We start from the raw sequence: 14,006 nt of genomic DNA, 5'->3' as shown, positions 1-14,006 counted from the left end.
CCTCAGCCCGCGCGCCCGCCGCCCGCCGGCTCCGGCGGTTTCTCGTTGGCAAAGTTGCGCGGCCGCCTGGAGGGGGGCGCCGCGCGGTCCCCCGCCCCGGCGCCGCCGCCGCCCCTTCAGGCCGCCGCGCGGGAAGGCCCAGCTGGCGGCCCCGCTTTTTTACCTGCCGGGAGTTTTCGCGCGCGCCCTCGCTCGATCGCTGGCTTTTCCCCTTGTCGCGCTCGTCTTCTTTCTTTCTTTCCTTCTTTTCGCTTCCCCGCGCGGGCGCTTTTTCCGCTCGCGCCACCCGCGCTCGGCCGCTCGCGCCCTCCTTCCTGCTGGGCTCGGCGGAGCGGGGCGGCCGGCAGCTCTCCCCGCCCCCCTCCACCCGCGCTCCGGCGGAGGCGGCGGCGGCGGCGGCGCTCCGCGCTCCGACTCATTCCAATATGGCACGGGTGCAGGGCGCATGCGCCCGCGCCCCCCCCCCATCCGCGCTCCTCCCGGCAGCCCGCGCCCCTCGCGCCGCGCGCGTGGCGCCCCCGGGCCGGGCCTCCCGAGCCGACCCGCGAGCCTTCCAGCCCCGGCTGGGGCCGCGCGGGCTGCGAGGTGTTCGGGCAGTGAGGGGCCGAGGGAGGGGTCGGCGCCGCCCGCCGCCCGCCACCCCGCCCCTCGTGCCCCGAGCCACAACTTGCCGCGGACATCCCCGAGGCCGTGGCGCAGGGCACGCGGCGGCGCCCCGGCCCCCGACGGCGCGGCAGCCCCGTGCGGAAGGGCCCCGACAGGGAGACGCGCCCCGGGGACCCAGCGCCCACCCCGTCCCTTACCCGACCCACGAGGGAAGGGCCCTCGCGCCTCACCTCGGGTCGTGCACGGAGCCGTACGGAACCCAGTGGCGTCCGCGGGGGGGTCCTGGCTCCCGGGCCGGGGCGAAGCGCGCCGCTGTCGTCCGCACGTGACCGCCCCGGGCAAGATGGCATTAGCCGAGGAAAGGACAGAACGGCGGCTGAGCCCAGATGGGCGCGTGTCGCCGCGGGAGAGGGCTGCGTCCACCCTCCTGGCCCACGTCGGGGATCTGGTGCGTCCTTCGAGACCTGGAAGGGCACCCCAGTGCCCGGTGTCTACGAAGTCAGCCTCGGGCCCCCAGGCGCACTGGGTGTCTCCAGGCCTCCGCGGGAGGCGCCCTGTAAATCCGAGTTTTCCTGCCGCTCGGGGCCCCAGCGAGGGGGCGTAAGACGGCTGCCGAATCCCGGCAGCAGAGCCGGGGGCCCGGAGTCGGAACAGAAGTTCCAAGGTGACTGCAAGGATTCCCCGCAACCCGAGGTGCCCACAAGCGGTTACGTTCTCCGAGCTCGCCCCTTCCCCTGCGAGCGCAGATGCCCGTGGGACACCCCCCTCCTCCCCTCCTGCTACGGGAAGTTCCCTCCGGAAGGGAGTCCTCATGCAGCCGAGACCCAGGAGTGCCCCGACTCCTGGGCCGGGGGAGAAGGTCTCGCACTGGGCGCTGATGACTCCTGCCTTTAAGAAAGGAGGCGCCCCACTGCAAGAACGAGGTCTGAGGTGCCAAACGCGGGCTCAGGCCACTTTCCGCTGACCTCACCACCGCGCTGAGAAATATTCCCCCACTTTACAGACAAACTTGCCCAAAGTCACGCTGCTGGCTGAATTTGAAATTTTTTGTGACCACCATTTAAAAGACAACATGACAACCAGAGAAAGAAAAATGTACAAATAAGTATCCGTGATACTAGGGAACCCATAAAACCTTCCACCTATGTACATGTCTTTACATAGTTGCAACCGATCACACATTTTTCTCTTGTGTTTGCTATTATCACTTCACATTTTCTTCGATTCACATGATTCATTCTGAAGGTGTGCAGGTATCCTCATGCATTTACTCAGTCTCCTAATTTGGTATATTTGGGTTCTTTACCATTGTTTGCTAATATGTCCTTTAATTCTGCACTGGGGACAAATTCCTGGCTTTTGAGTTACCAGGTGGAAGGCAGAGGGGTCTTGCTCCACAGTGCCGTAGGAGCTCCCCGAAGCACTACCCGGCTCACTCCGCTGCCTCCCAGTAATGAGCGTTAGGAGTATAATACACATCTATCTCTAAGCATCTCTTTTTCCCCCCTTCTACTTTACTGATATATTAGTAGTTCAAGGTTACTGTAGCCTTTCTTAGATGACTTTAAAAATGAATGTTTTTTCATCATTTACTGTCTGTATTCCCCTTTCTGTGAATGGTTGTTCATATCCATTCATCTGCTGGGGTTCTGAAGCTCTTCTAACATTGAATAAGCATTTTTTTAATATTATCAGTATTATTCCTGTGTCATCAATGATGCAAATATTTCCCAGTCTGTTGTTCTTTTTTGTTTTACTTTAATGTTCAATCTGTCATTCTAGTCCTTTGTGATTTTATTGCTTGAATACTGACAAAATGAGCTTTCTTCCACCCATCTGATGGTCTGTTTTCTGCTAGTTTTCTAAAATTTCATTTTATATTTAATTCTTTGATGATAATCCATCCCAAGTTTTTTTCCTGTGTGGAATAAAATATGGACTTAACTCACCACCAGCATCACCCGTTTTTATTGCTTATGCAATCATCATTTATTAAATAATTTTTCCCTTACCCTTTGTATAGTAAAATCTATTTTTACAGTAGGCTTTTGATTCGGGTCGATCTGTTTCTCCATTTCTTTTCACAGACCTCAATTTGAGCAGATACCATATGGATCTAAATATTGGTTCTTTAGAATGGGTTCTAACATCTAACAGGGCTATCTTGCCTTTCACAAAGTTTCCTGTTATTCAGAATATCACTTGGTAACCACACCAGTTTCTGTGTCCATACACATCCTAGTTAACATACAAGGATTAAGAATGCTGGCTTTGAAGATGGGACCATCCAGGTCCAATGCTTACCAGCCCCATGACCTTGTTAAGTTACTTATCCCATCTAGGCCTGAGGGATATATAAAATGGGGATAAGAGTAATAACACCTGCCTCACAAGCTCAATGCTAGACACATAGTAAATGTTCAGTAAATGTCAGCTGTTGTTACTGACATTTTTAGTTCTAAAAAAAAAAAAATTGAGGTTTTTGCACGGAATTGCATTAAACTTATGAATTAATTTAAATAGATCAAATATCTATGTCATTTTCCCAACTGGGACATGTGCTATCTCTCAATTTATTTGAATATTTTAAAACTCAGAAACCAGGTTTCCTGTTGACTCCAGCCTCCCTCTACTCCTTGACCCCTGAGGAAGAGGAAGAGCGGAGATTTCAAGGAATCTCTATAGTGGAGGAAGATTTAAAACCTACCATTTGAGAGTCTGCCTTGTGCCTGGCTGGTGCGGGTGTGGGCGTGGGCGCACACGCACGAAATCTCCTCTAACCCTTGCACCATCCCTCGGGGTAGACCATGGTGTTCCCCGTAGACAAAGAGCAAACTGGAAACTTACAGGTCACTTAGTGAAAGGCAGAGCTAGGCCACAAACCAGGTATGCCAGTTTCTGCTGTTTGGAAATTCAGGTGGGAGTCATGCACAGAAGAGACCGCCCCCAGAAGAGCATGAAGAAAACGGGCTTCTAGTCATGGCACACCCCTGCCCCAAAGCCTCCCAGGGCTTTCCACCGCTACGTCCAAAAGACCTACTTTAGCCTGTGAGACTAGCCCTGCCCTCCGTCCACACTTAGCAGTTACCACTCATCTGCCTTGCTTGCTGAGGTTCAGCTGTATCTGTCTCCTTTCCACCCTGTGAGTATGTCAAGGTCCTTCCCACCACAGGGCCCTTGCACACATTGTACCCAACGCCTGGTACACTCTTCATTTCGCCTCCTGCACCCACCTTCACATAGCTGGTACCTTCACATTGTTCTCGTATCTATTTAACAAGGTGGTCTCCTCAGAGAAGACGTCCCTACCTATCCCACATAAACAGGTTCTCTCTCTCTCTCAATCTCCTTCCCTCCCTTCCTCCCTCCTGATTGTTTCTTCACAATTACTTTTTATAATTTAATCCATATTTGTCATTTGTTTGGGTTCTGTCACCTTGTCTAATCCCACAGAAAGATATCAGTCCCCCTGAGGGCAAAAAGGAAGCTAGCCCTTTCCCTGACAGGCAGTGGGTGGATGAGAGGGTGTCTACTGGTCAGCTGGTAGCATCTAAGACCAGAGTTTGGCACACCATGAGGCACCTTGGCCATTCCTAAACTATGTCTCTATCTCTTACTGGCTCTGTGGGGTAGAGGTTTTACCCCCTGTCCTCACTGACCATGGGATGAGTGTTTAAACGTCCCATATCAATGCCCTATCCCTTGAACCCTTGCCTGCTATCCCTAGGTGGGCCTGTTCTCTGCAGTTGTATTGCCACCTAGGACCTTGTTCTGGATGAGAACATGAGGGCCAGGCCCGGACCGTAGGTACCAGGAGAGCCCTCAGCCATGGCTAGGGGCTGTTTTAAGCCCAGAAAAACTTAAGTTCTGAAGCCTGCCAGGCCCTGCTGTCAGCCATCAGCAGGCCTCCATTGCCACTGGGCAGCCAGCTCCCTTTAATCATCAGCCCAAGTGAGACAAGTCCCATAATGACTCCCCGTGGCTAATTACCCAAGTGATCAAGTGATTACCACCAACAAGTCACTGCTCACATCATGCTACTATCCACAGAGGCCTGGTCCACTTGCTGGCCCTGCTGCCTTGGGGCACAGGCCACCTGCCCTGCTCTACTTCCATGTCTCAGCTCCTGCAAATGTCCCCATCAGGCATCCCTCTCTCCTATCCTGTGTTGGAATGGAAAAGACTTCCAATCAAGTCCAGATTTAATCAGAAATCAGGTGACTTCTTTATGGGACCTTCTTTATGGGAGCCTTCACCTCTCTGGGCCTTAGTTCCCTCATCTCTGTAAAATGGGGATGAAGCCACCTGTCTACCTGGGTCCCGACAATCCAAGGACATAATGTTTGTAAATCCTCTTTGCGAACTATAAACAACAGAGTTATGAGAAATAATTGGCCTGGTCCCAAAGCCACTCCTCCAGGAGACCTCTCAAGATCTCTCCATTTCTTTCTCGGTCTACCTAAGTCACTTAGCTTGTTTTTCCCCAGTTGCATATTTTGGGAAAGGCTCAGGCCTGGACCCCATTTTCCAACCTTGAGTGCTACAAGCCCAGGGCCATGCCCCATTCATTCCCAGGGGAATCTCTCTGCCTCTACATCCCTCTTTTCACAATTGATGGAGGAAAAATAAATTAATGGGCACAATGTTTTCAATTTTATATTATTGGGCATGCATTTCTGCACCTTCAACTTCTTATCTGCTAACAAGAGCTCACAGGTACCAAACAGGTGACCAAGGACTCTCAGCAATGCAAGGGCAACCGGGCTGGGGTTTCTCTTTGGGGGTGGTGAAATGTTCTAAAATTAGATATGGTGATGGTTGCACAACTTCACGATATATTAAAAAACATAAAATTGTACAATTTAAAAGGGTGAATTTTATGGTATGTGACTAAGACCTCAATTAAAAAATTGTATGAGAGGGATGCTTGGCTGGCTCAGTCAGTAGAGCATGTGACTCTTGATCTCGGGGTCGTGAGTTCAAGCCCCACACTGAACATAAAGCTTACTTAAAAAACAATGTAGGGGTGCCTGGGTGGTTCAGTCGGTTACGCATCTGCCTTCGGCTCAGGTCATGATCCCAGGGCCCTGGGATCGAGCCCCGCATCGGGCTCCCTGCTCCACGGGAAGTCTGCTTCTCCCTCTCCCTCTGCCTCCTCCTGCTCATTCTTTCTCTCAAATAAATAATAAAATCTTTTTAAAAAATTTATGGGAAAAGTCTATAGTGACTGCCACAGAGAACAGAAACTGGTAACCCTTGGATCAGATGCAACCCACGTAGTGCATGGCTTGGGCAGCACAGTGAGGTTGTTCACAATACTCCTTTTTTTTTTTAGGTATAATTTGCATACAATAAAATGCACCCATTTTATAGGTGTACAGTTCTCTGAGTGCTGACAGAGGTGACCACCAGCACAATCAAGATATGAAACGTTCCATCGCCCCAGAAAGTTCCTCTCATCCCCTTCCAGGGACTGCCCCACTCACAGGCAACCGCTGGTCTGATTTCTATCTCTGTAGATAGATAAAAATTAAAAATTCATCATACAGTAGTACTCTTTTGTGTCTGTTTTGAGATTCACCCATGTTGTTAGGTGTATCAGAAGATGATTTCTTTTTCTTTTATTTTTTTTTAAGTAGGCTCCATGCCCAACATGGAGCTTGAACTCATGACCCCGAGATCAAGAGTCACATGCTCTACAGACTGAACCAGCCAGGCGCCCAGATGATTCCTTTTTTTTTTTTTGTCCCCTCTAATGTTTAACCACTCCTTTATTTCAGGTTAAATAATATTTCAATCATACAGAATGCCCAAGGAATAGAAGTTCAGCAGCTCCTTATTCTACTGGTCTTCAAAATATTGTGCCCACACCAGTGACATTTTGAGTACATATCCTTCAGTATATTTACTTCTGTTTAAATCATATTATTTTATACATATATACTATTTTAGTAAAATATCACAGACATTATAAAACATATGCTAAATATAGAAATTTTAAAAGGAAGATGAGAAAATACTACTTCTTTTTTTAAATGTTTTATTTATTCATGAGAGTCAGAGAGAGAGATAGAGAGAGGCAACGGCAGAGGGAGAAGCAGGCTCCCTGCTGAGCAGGGAGCCCGATGCGGGACTCGATCCCAGGACCCTGGGATCGTGACATGAGCCGAAGGCAGAGGCTTAACCATCTGAGCCACCCAGGTGCCCCGAGAAAATACTACTTTTAAATAATTTTTATTTGTCAAAGGATATAACCATTGTGCCCCTTATAAAATATTGTATTAAATGATTATATAATAATGATATTAAAGAAAATTATGAAATCAACGATATTGTTAAAGAAAGGAATGTGATTGAAAATCACATTTTTTACATTGCCAAAGTATATGAAGACATACAATAGATTACACATATTTAATTGTAGAACTTGATTAGTTTTGACATGTAACTTTACCTATGAAACCATCAGTACAATAAAGAAAACAAAGATTTTCATCATTCCCCAAAGTGTCTTCACATCTCTTTGCAATCTATCCCTCCCTCCACCACCCGCCCCCAGGCAGCCACTGATCTGCTTCTTTAAACTAGAGATTAGGTTGCATTTTCTAGAACTTATATATATGGAATGATATAGTAGGTACTCTCTTTTGCCTGTCTTCTCTCATATAGCATCATTTTGAGATCCTTTCATGTATTGCATGTAGTAGTAGCTGATTCCTTTTTCTTGCCAAGTAGTATTCCTTGTATGGATATACCACAATTTGCTTATCCATTCCCTTATTGATAGGCATTTGGGTTCTTTCCACTGTAGGGCTACCATGAACAAATATTTAGTAATTAGTAATATAACATATTTATGAAAATATATAATAAAATTAAATGTGAAATAGTAAGTGAATATGTATATGTAATATGAAATATGTAATGTGTAAATGAAAATAGTGTAATTATATAATAATATATAATATATGATAATTATATGATATATAGCATGCATTAAATATATTCAATATATAATAAATGCCTCATTAACAGTCATATATATAAAAATGTATGTATACACACATGCACACATACTTATATATGTAAATATATAAATATACACACACACTTTTATTTAACATGTATGTCTTTAATGGGGCATTTAATCCCCATTCCTTGTAGTCCTCTACCCATTTGCTCTGGGTAGCACATTGAAAAAAGGCAGTCATCCAGGCTTCACCCCAGAGAGGCAAATTCTAAGACCCAGGGGTCAGGTTGGGGCTGAGGGGCTGGCATTTGAAACCAAGACACCAAGTCTCCCTATGCTGGCCAAGGGCTCCTATCTCTGGCTGCTTGCAGCCCAAGGGCCAGGAGAAAGTCGGGAGCAGAGCCAGCTCAGCCATAGAATGTTCTCCAGGCTTATCATGGCCCTCCTAGAGGGTCAAAGTTGGGAGATTCATAAAGAGAGCTCACTATTGGGCCTTTGGAAAGGAGTTGGCAGCTCAAGCCCACCAGGAGAGGAAAAGGTAAAGGGAGATATGACCATGGACCCTCCCTGTCTCTCCCCAGAGCCACCTCCATGGCTTGGGCAAACATAGCCTGAATCCACCTGATGCTCAGGGTCCTCTCTCCACACCCTGCCTGCTTGCTGTAACTGGAGACCATGGTCCCCACCTATCATCGACCTTGTTTCCCACTCCCCACCCCTTCCCATGCTGCCATTTTTCCTTTTTTTATTAAGGTTAACTTATATATAATAACTGTTAGCATATCGGTGTGAATCTAAAATGTTAACAAGGACATTTAATATGTTTGCTCGATGCCCCTTATAGCAACAGGGCACCTTAATCTCCCTGATGAACAAAAGCCTCACAGTTACCCAGCTGGGCTTAGCAGCCAAAAGCATGATGCCACCTCTAGGCCCCCAATTTGGTCCCTGCTTGTCAGCACTGGGTTGATTTAGGAGGAAAGAGATTTCTGCATAATACAGACCAAGTCAGGAAAAACGCCAATGGACCTTGCTTTACCCAGTGACTTTGTACAAAATGAAGTATGGTCAATTGAATCCTAATTTTCTCATTACTTACTTTGTAATTCCTGAGATGTGTGCTCTTCATTCCTGCTGGGTCTTGCTCCTAAGGCTTCCAATTTCCACTCTCCATTGTCCTCCTCCAGGCAGGTCTGGAGTACAAAACCCGAGGCAGTCACTTAACATCTTGATATCAATTACTTTATCCTTAAAATTCGGCTAGTAGCGCCCGGGCTACTAAGCAGAGCACGGCGCTCCAAGATGTCTGGACATTCTTTTAGCTCCCAGATCTGGGATTGAGCTGTGAACACACTTGTGAATATTTCAGAGAAGGAGTTTTCTAGCATGTTTCCAAGCAGCAGAGCCAGACTAAACCAGTCATCCATCCTTCCTCTTACTGACCCCTGCTGTGTGCCTGAGCGGGCTGGATTGAGTCCTCACATGCCCTGCCCCCAGAGGTGCTCCCAGCTGGGTGACGCTCTCCCTAGGGCTGGTTCCGTGACAGAGGGGTATAGACAAAGCCTCCCTCCAAGGGAGGAGCCCTGATTTCCTATCCTGAGAAGGAAGCAGGAAACCTGAGTCGTAGCCCAGCTCTGCTTATTACTGTGGGGCCACAATCCCTTCTCTCTCAGGGCCTTGCTCGTCCTCTGCGCAGGGGGGTGGGGTGGGCAGCTTGGAGAGAGTCTCTATGGACCTTCTCAGTGCCTTTGTGCTGGGTCATGTACTAGATCCAACATGGTGGCGGGGGAAGGGCTGCTAGGGACCGGCAGCCTTGGGGACAGGCTGTCTTCCAACAGCAAATGTCCTGTGCGCTTTTCCTGACAGGACCCCAGCAACCAGAGGATTCGGTAAGAGCATGTACCTAAAGGCCTTCGTGTGGTGCTTGATTTGTAGTTGGTTATCACCAAATGTGAGTACTCTTCTCCCTCCCAGAGGGTGCAGCCCACACCTGCCCACATCAGCCAGACCCGTCCATTGCAGTAGGATTCTGGGTCCCCCTGGAGGATGTCTGCCACTCCTAACAGCCAGGCCCATCTCCAGATGGGGCAAGGAGGTGGGCTCTTTGAGGCATCTGAGGATCTGGAGCAGAAGGACTTCCAAGGATAAACAACTGAAATTTGCATACATCGCTATTGGCAATTTCTTATAAAGTTCAACACGTACTTACCCTGTGATCCAGTTTCTCCACTCATAGGTGGAGAAATGAAACCACAGAAATAAAAACATGTCCACACACACAGGCTTGCCCAAGAATATTCACAGCGCTTTTATTCATTATAGCTGAAAACTGGAAACCACCCAGATGCCCACCAACGGAAGCATAGATAAACAACTTGTGGTACGCCCATACACTGCAATACTACCCAGTGATAAAAAGAAATGAACAAATGTCACACAGAACAAAAAGGATGAATCTAAATAACATTGTACTGATCAAAAGAAGACAGATCCCAAAAAAGATCATACTGTATGACTACATTAACTTGATAGTCTAGGACAGCAAAACCAATCTCTGATGATAGAGGTCAGAATAGTGGTTAATTCTGGGGTAGGATATATTGATTGGCAAGGGACACAAGGGAATTTTCTGGAATGATGAACCTTGCTCAGGGTCACAGTTACACAGGTGTCTGTCCGTCGAGTTGTACAGTCATGATTAGTGCTCTTTACTGAATGTAGGTTATTCCTCAGTAGGAGAAATGAACCTCCAGTGTGTGCTGTTGGAATGGGGAAGCTCTAGGGAAAAGCAGGCAGGGGCTCGTGCCTGCACACCAGGACTCCCTTCGTCCAACACATCCTGTAGGACCCTGGCTGGGAATTCATCCTCCTGGTTCGGGTATCAGTCGCAACCCAACGCCTAGCCCACTGGCTGGCGAATGAGCTCATTAACAGGTAAGTACGGTTGACAGCATGGAGGCCTTGGAGGCTTTTCCCACCGCCACGCCAGCAGATCACAGCCTGACGGGCCACATCCTGCCCTCAAATGAGCTGGGCCACCTTTCAGCGTTGGACCCCAGGGCCCTTCTGAGGCCCTCGGACTGCCTGACCGGGGTGGGGCACGAAGGCCAGCCGTAGCCAACCTTGCCGGGAGGGGGTGCTCAACATGACCCTCTCCTGAGGGTCCATTCTGGTGCAGGAGGCCACAGGGCTGGACCCCAATAGACCTCAGCCACTGCACCCACCCTGGGGTCACCTGTCTGTGTTTATTTCTGCCCTGTTTTTCCCCCAGCTCGGCCTGTCCGCTCTTCCCTCCGCCTGAGCACCAGCCTTCCGCAGACCCCCCACCTGTTACCTCCTGAGCGCCGATTCTGCGGGAGAAATGATCCCCAGAGACACACACCCACACCTGTGCCAAGACGTGGTTTCCTCACAGGGGAACAGACCCCCCACACACACACCTCCCAGGAGGACCCCCAGGTAAGGCATGGATTTACAGGTGTGCATGGGTGCCTTTGGCATGGGCCCACACACAGCTGGCCCCGGGATGCCAGTCACCGCTTATTGGGCATCTATCTACTAAACCCCGGGCAATTTTGGATGAGTGAGGGCTTGTGCCCCCCCCCCCCCGATACGTGTGTGGCACCGCACTGGGTGGTCTGTTCATGTGCCGGCTCATTCGGTTCTCACCACAGTCCTGTGACGTAGGCAGTATTCTGCCCCCTTTACAGATTGTGAAGCAGAAGCTCAGAGAAAAATAACCTGCCCAGACATTCTCTAACATAACCCCCAAAGTGCCTCAGGCAGGCAGGAGGCCCGTCCCGCCCTCCCCGCTGCTCTCCCTCTTTACCCACCCTCTCCCACGCAGGGCCTTCTTTGGACAGAAGAAAGTGAGCCCAGGGCCTCCTAAGAATGGCCTTTTCTGAAAGCCCATTTCCATTATCAACTGGGTTTGCCCTCTCTTGCTCTGGAGCCCTTGGTGGCTAGCCAGAAAACTCCAGCGCTCTTTGCTAGAGGCATGGAAGAGGGACAACAAGCTCAGGGAGGGTCTGCAGAAACACCTGAGATAGGTCCAGGACACTTCAGCCTCTCCCAGCACCTAGCCTGGTGGATACTAAAATCCACACTGAGCTCCCAGGACCTGGGCCCCATCTTTCAGCTGCCCGAAGCACCCACCTGCCCATCACCTCTCTACCTCTTGTTCCAGGTCCCCCTTCACCCCATATTCTGGAGGCAGAAAGTAAAGCCAGAGAGAATGAGATTGTTCATCCAGAGGCAGAGGTCCAGGAAAGGTTGACCTTTTCCAATGGGTCACTTTAGGCCCAAGCAAGGACCATGCCAGCCACATCTTCAGCCAGCCCTGCTGTCAGATGTCAGGGAGAACTTGGGGCCGGGATGTAGTCCAGGTCCAGCCTGGAGGAGAGGGCCCCTCAAGTAGCTGACCCCAATCTCCAGGGTCTCTTGGGCTCAGGGAAGGAGCCGAGGTCAGGAGTCGGCAGGCTATGCTTTAGGACAGGGCTCACCAGATAGCTCCTGCCTCAGTAGACACATAAGACCTTTGGGGTGGGACCAGGTGCCTCCCACTCTGTAATCTGGGCACATTCCATGGGGTTGGGCAGAGGTCGGGCCCTTGGGTGATCTTCCCAGCTCTGCCCCTGCCCTTCCATGTGAGCTGAGTGTGAGAGGTAGTAGTAGTGTGAGGTTCGGTAGTTCGGGTAGGAGAGCAGGATAGGCTGCAGGCCCCAGTGAGATCTGCTGGTGGGCCAGAGCAGGGGAGGCTGACAGAGATGAGAGACACCTAGCTTCCATCCCCGAGAAGAGCACCATCCATGGGAAGACCAGCCAGGCCCCAAATCACAGTAGCTGAGGATCAAGGGCATGGATGGGCCTCAGGAAAGGAAGAGAAGTGGGAGAGGTCCTGGAGTGGGATGAGGTGAAGGGACCAGGTCTCAGCCAATGGAGGGGGATGGAAATTTAGTGGGGGTAGACTAAGAAATTGTGACAGGCTTGGGGCAGGGAGGGACAGAGAAGAAGAGTGAGACAGGCACCCCAACCCAGCAGCCAAGCTGGGTCTCCATTCTCATCAGCCTCATGAGCCTTACGATCCACAGCACAGCAACAGCTCCACAAACAGGCCCCCAAGACCCCCTCGATCTCTGGTGCTCCCTGGCAGTATTGGGAAAGCCAGGATCAGCCTCACTGGGGATATGATGCCCAGCAGTTCCAGGGCCCGAGGGCCTCTCCCTCTCTGTCCCAGGGCAGGAGTGAGGCTGCCTGAGCCAGGAACTACTCATCCCCTGTCCTGGTCAGAGAGCTCCAAGCTTGGCTGGAAGAGTGAGGCCAACCAAGGGGCTCAAATGCAGGTCCTTGATCTCCATGGCTGCAGGTGGGGCTCATGAGGCCAGCAACCTGCCATTGGTGCCTTTAATGGGCACCCACTTCCCGATAGCACCAAGTGGCCCTACATGAGCAGTGGCCAGGCATGGAGCAGCTTCTTGCACGGCTCCTCCTGCCCAGGGGAGGGGGTAGGCATCCTCACGGAGAGCATGGGCAGCGCTCCTTGGCCTCACGGTTGGTCAGGTCCAGATGAAGGCAGATGGCAGGTGCCTGGCACCCCGTTCCTGCCATGCCCACCAGGGGCCCTGCATGCACATATTCTCGACAGGAGGGTCACAGGAGGATGTCTCTGCTCGGCCGTTACCCTGCCGGGGCTGGAATCCAGCTACCAACCTCGTTATGGGATCTGAGGCAAACGAAAGCCTGCCTGAGCCTCAGTTTCCTCACCTGCAAAAGCAGGGTGATTCCAACAGCAACGGCCCCGAGGAGTTATGATGGGTGCCCAGCTTATGGTCAGCCCTCAGGAAATGTCTACCCTAACCCAGCCGACAGGGTGCAGTCAGGTGAGTCCTTCCCTGCCTCAGTTTCCTTAATGTGCCCAGAGGAGCCTGGAGGGCCTCTCCCGCTGATGTTCTAAGAAGGGAGAGTGACTGGGCAGGCTCAGGACTGGGCCGGCTGGAAGTGAAAGCCTGAAGGCACAGGGAGGTCTTGTGGGGTCTGGGGCCCAGGTGGACCTCTGGCCAGCGTCCCAGCCTCCGCTGGAGCTAAGAGCCGTCCTGCAGCCTAGGCCGTCCACATCCAGGGGCCCGCGGCGCCATTGTTTCCTTCTGGCCCTGCTCAGCTCTCGAGCCTTCTGGAGGAAACACACGGGAGAGTTCTGCCCTCTAGTGGCCACTGGTGGCTGGGCCGCTCCCCAGCTCCTGGGCCTCAGAGGAGCCCACTTCCCCTCTGCCTTCTCCAAGTGCCTGCTTGCTGCACAGGCCCATTTCACAGGGGCTGAAACTGAGGCTGGTCCCTGGAGCCAGCACCCAGGAATCTTAACCTCTGAGCACCTTTGAGCTCTGAGGTCCCTGCTTCCAGATGTGAGCCCCCCAGCCCGAGGCTCTGGGTGGTC

General features: G+C 51.0%; 1 protein-coding gene across 3 annotated transcripts in view; it reads right to left on the bottom strand.

Moving 5' to 3' along the window:
- Positions 1-956, bottom strand: part of SFMBT1 (Scm like with four mbt domains 1) — a 130,247-nt gene extending 129,291 nt beyond the window's left edge. For 2 of the 3 annotated variants that reach the window (XM_034998069.1, XM_034998073.1), the window contains exon 1: positions 164-388. The gene's annotated coding sequence lies outside the window, so the exon portion shown is untranslated. Of the gene's footprint in view, positions 1-163; positions 389-836 lie in introns of those variants that run through there. The other variant, XM_034998072.1, reaches the window with a different exon arrangement.
- Positions 957-14,006: the final 13,050 nt, after the last annotated feature.

The sequence above is a fragment of the Mirounga leonina genome, unplaced genomic scaffold, assembly GCF_011800145.1.
Source record: "Mirounga leonina isolate KUSES-001 unplaced genomic scaffold, KU_Mleo_1.0 Mir_94, whole genome shotgun sequence".
NCBI classification, from domain to species: Eukaryota; Metazoa; Chordata; class Mammalia; order Carnivora; family Phocidae; genus Mirounga; species Mirounga leonina.
Note: the sequence above shows the minus strand (reverse complement) of the source record. Positions and strands in the feature narration are given on the sequence as shown.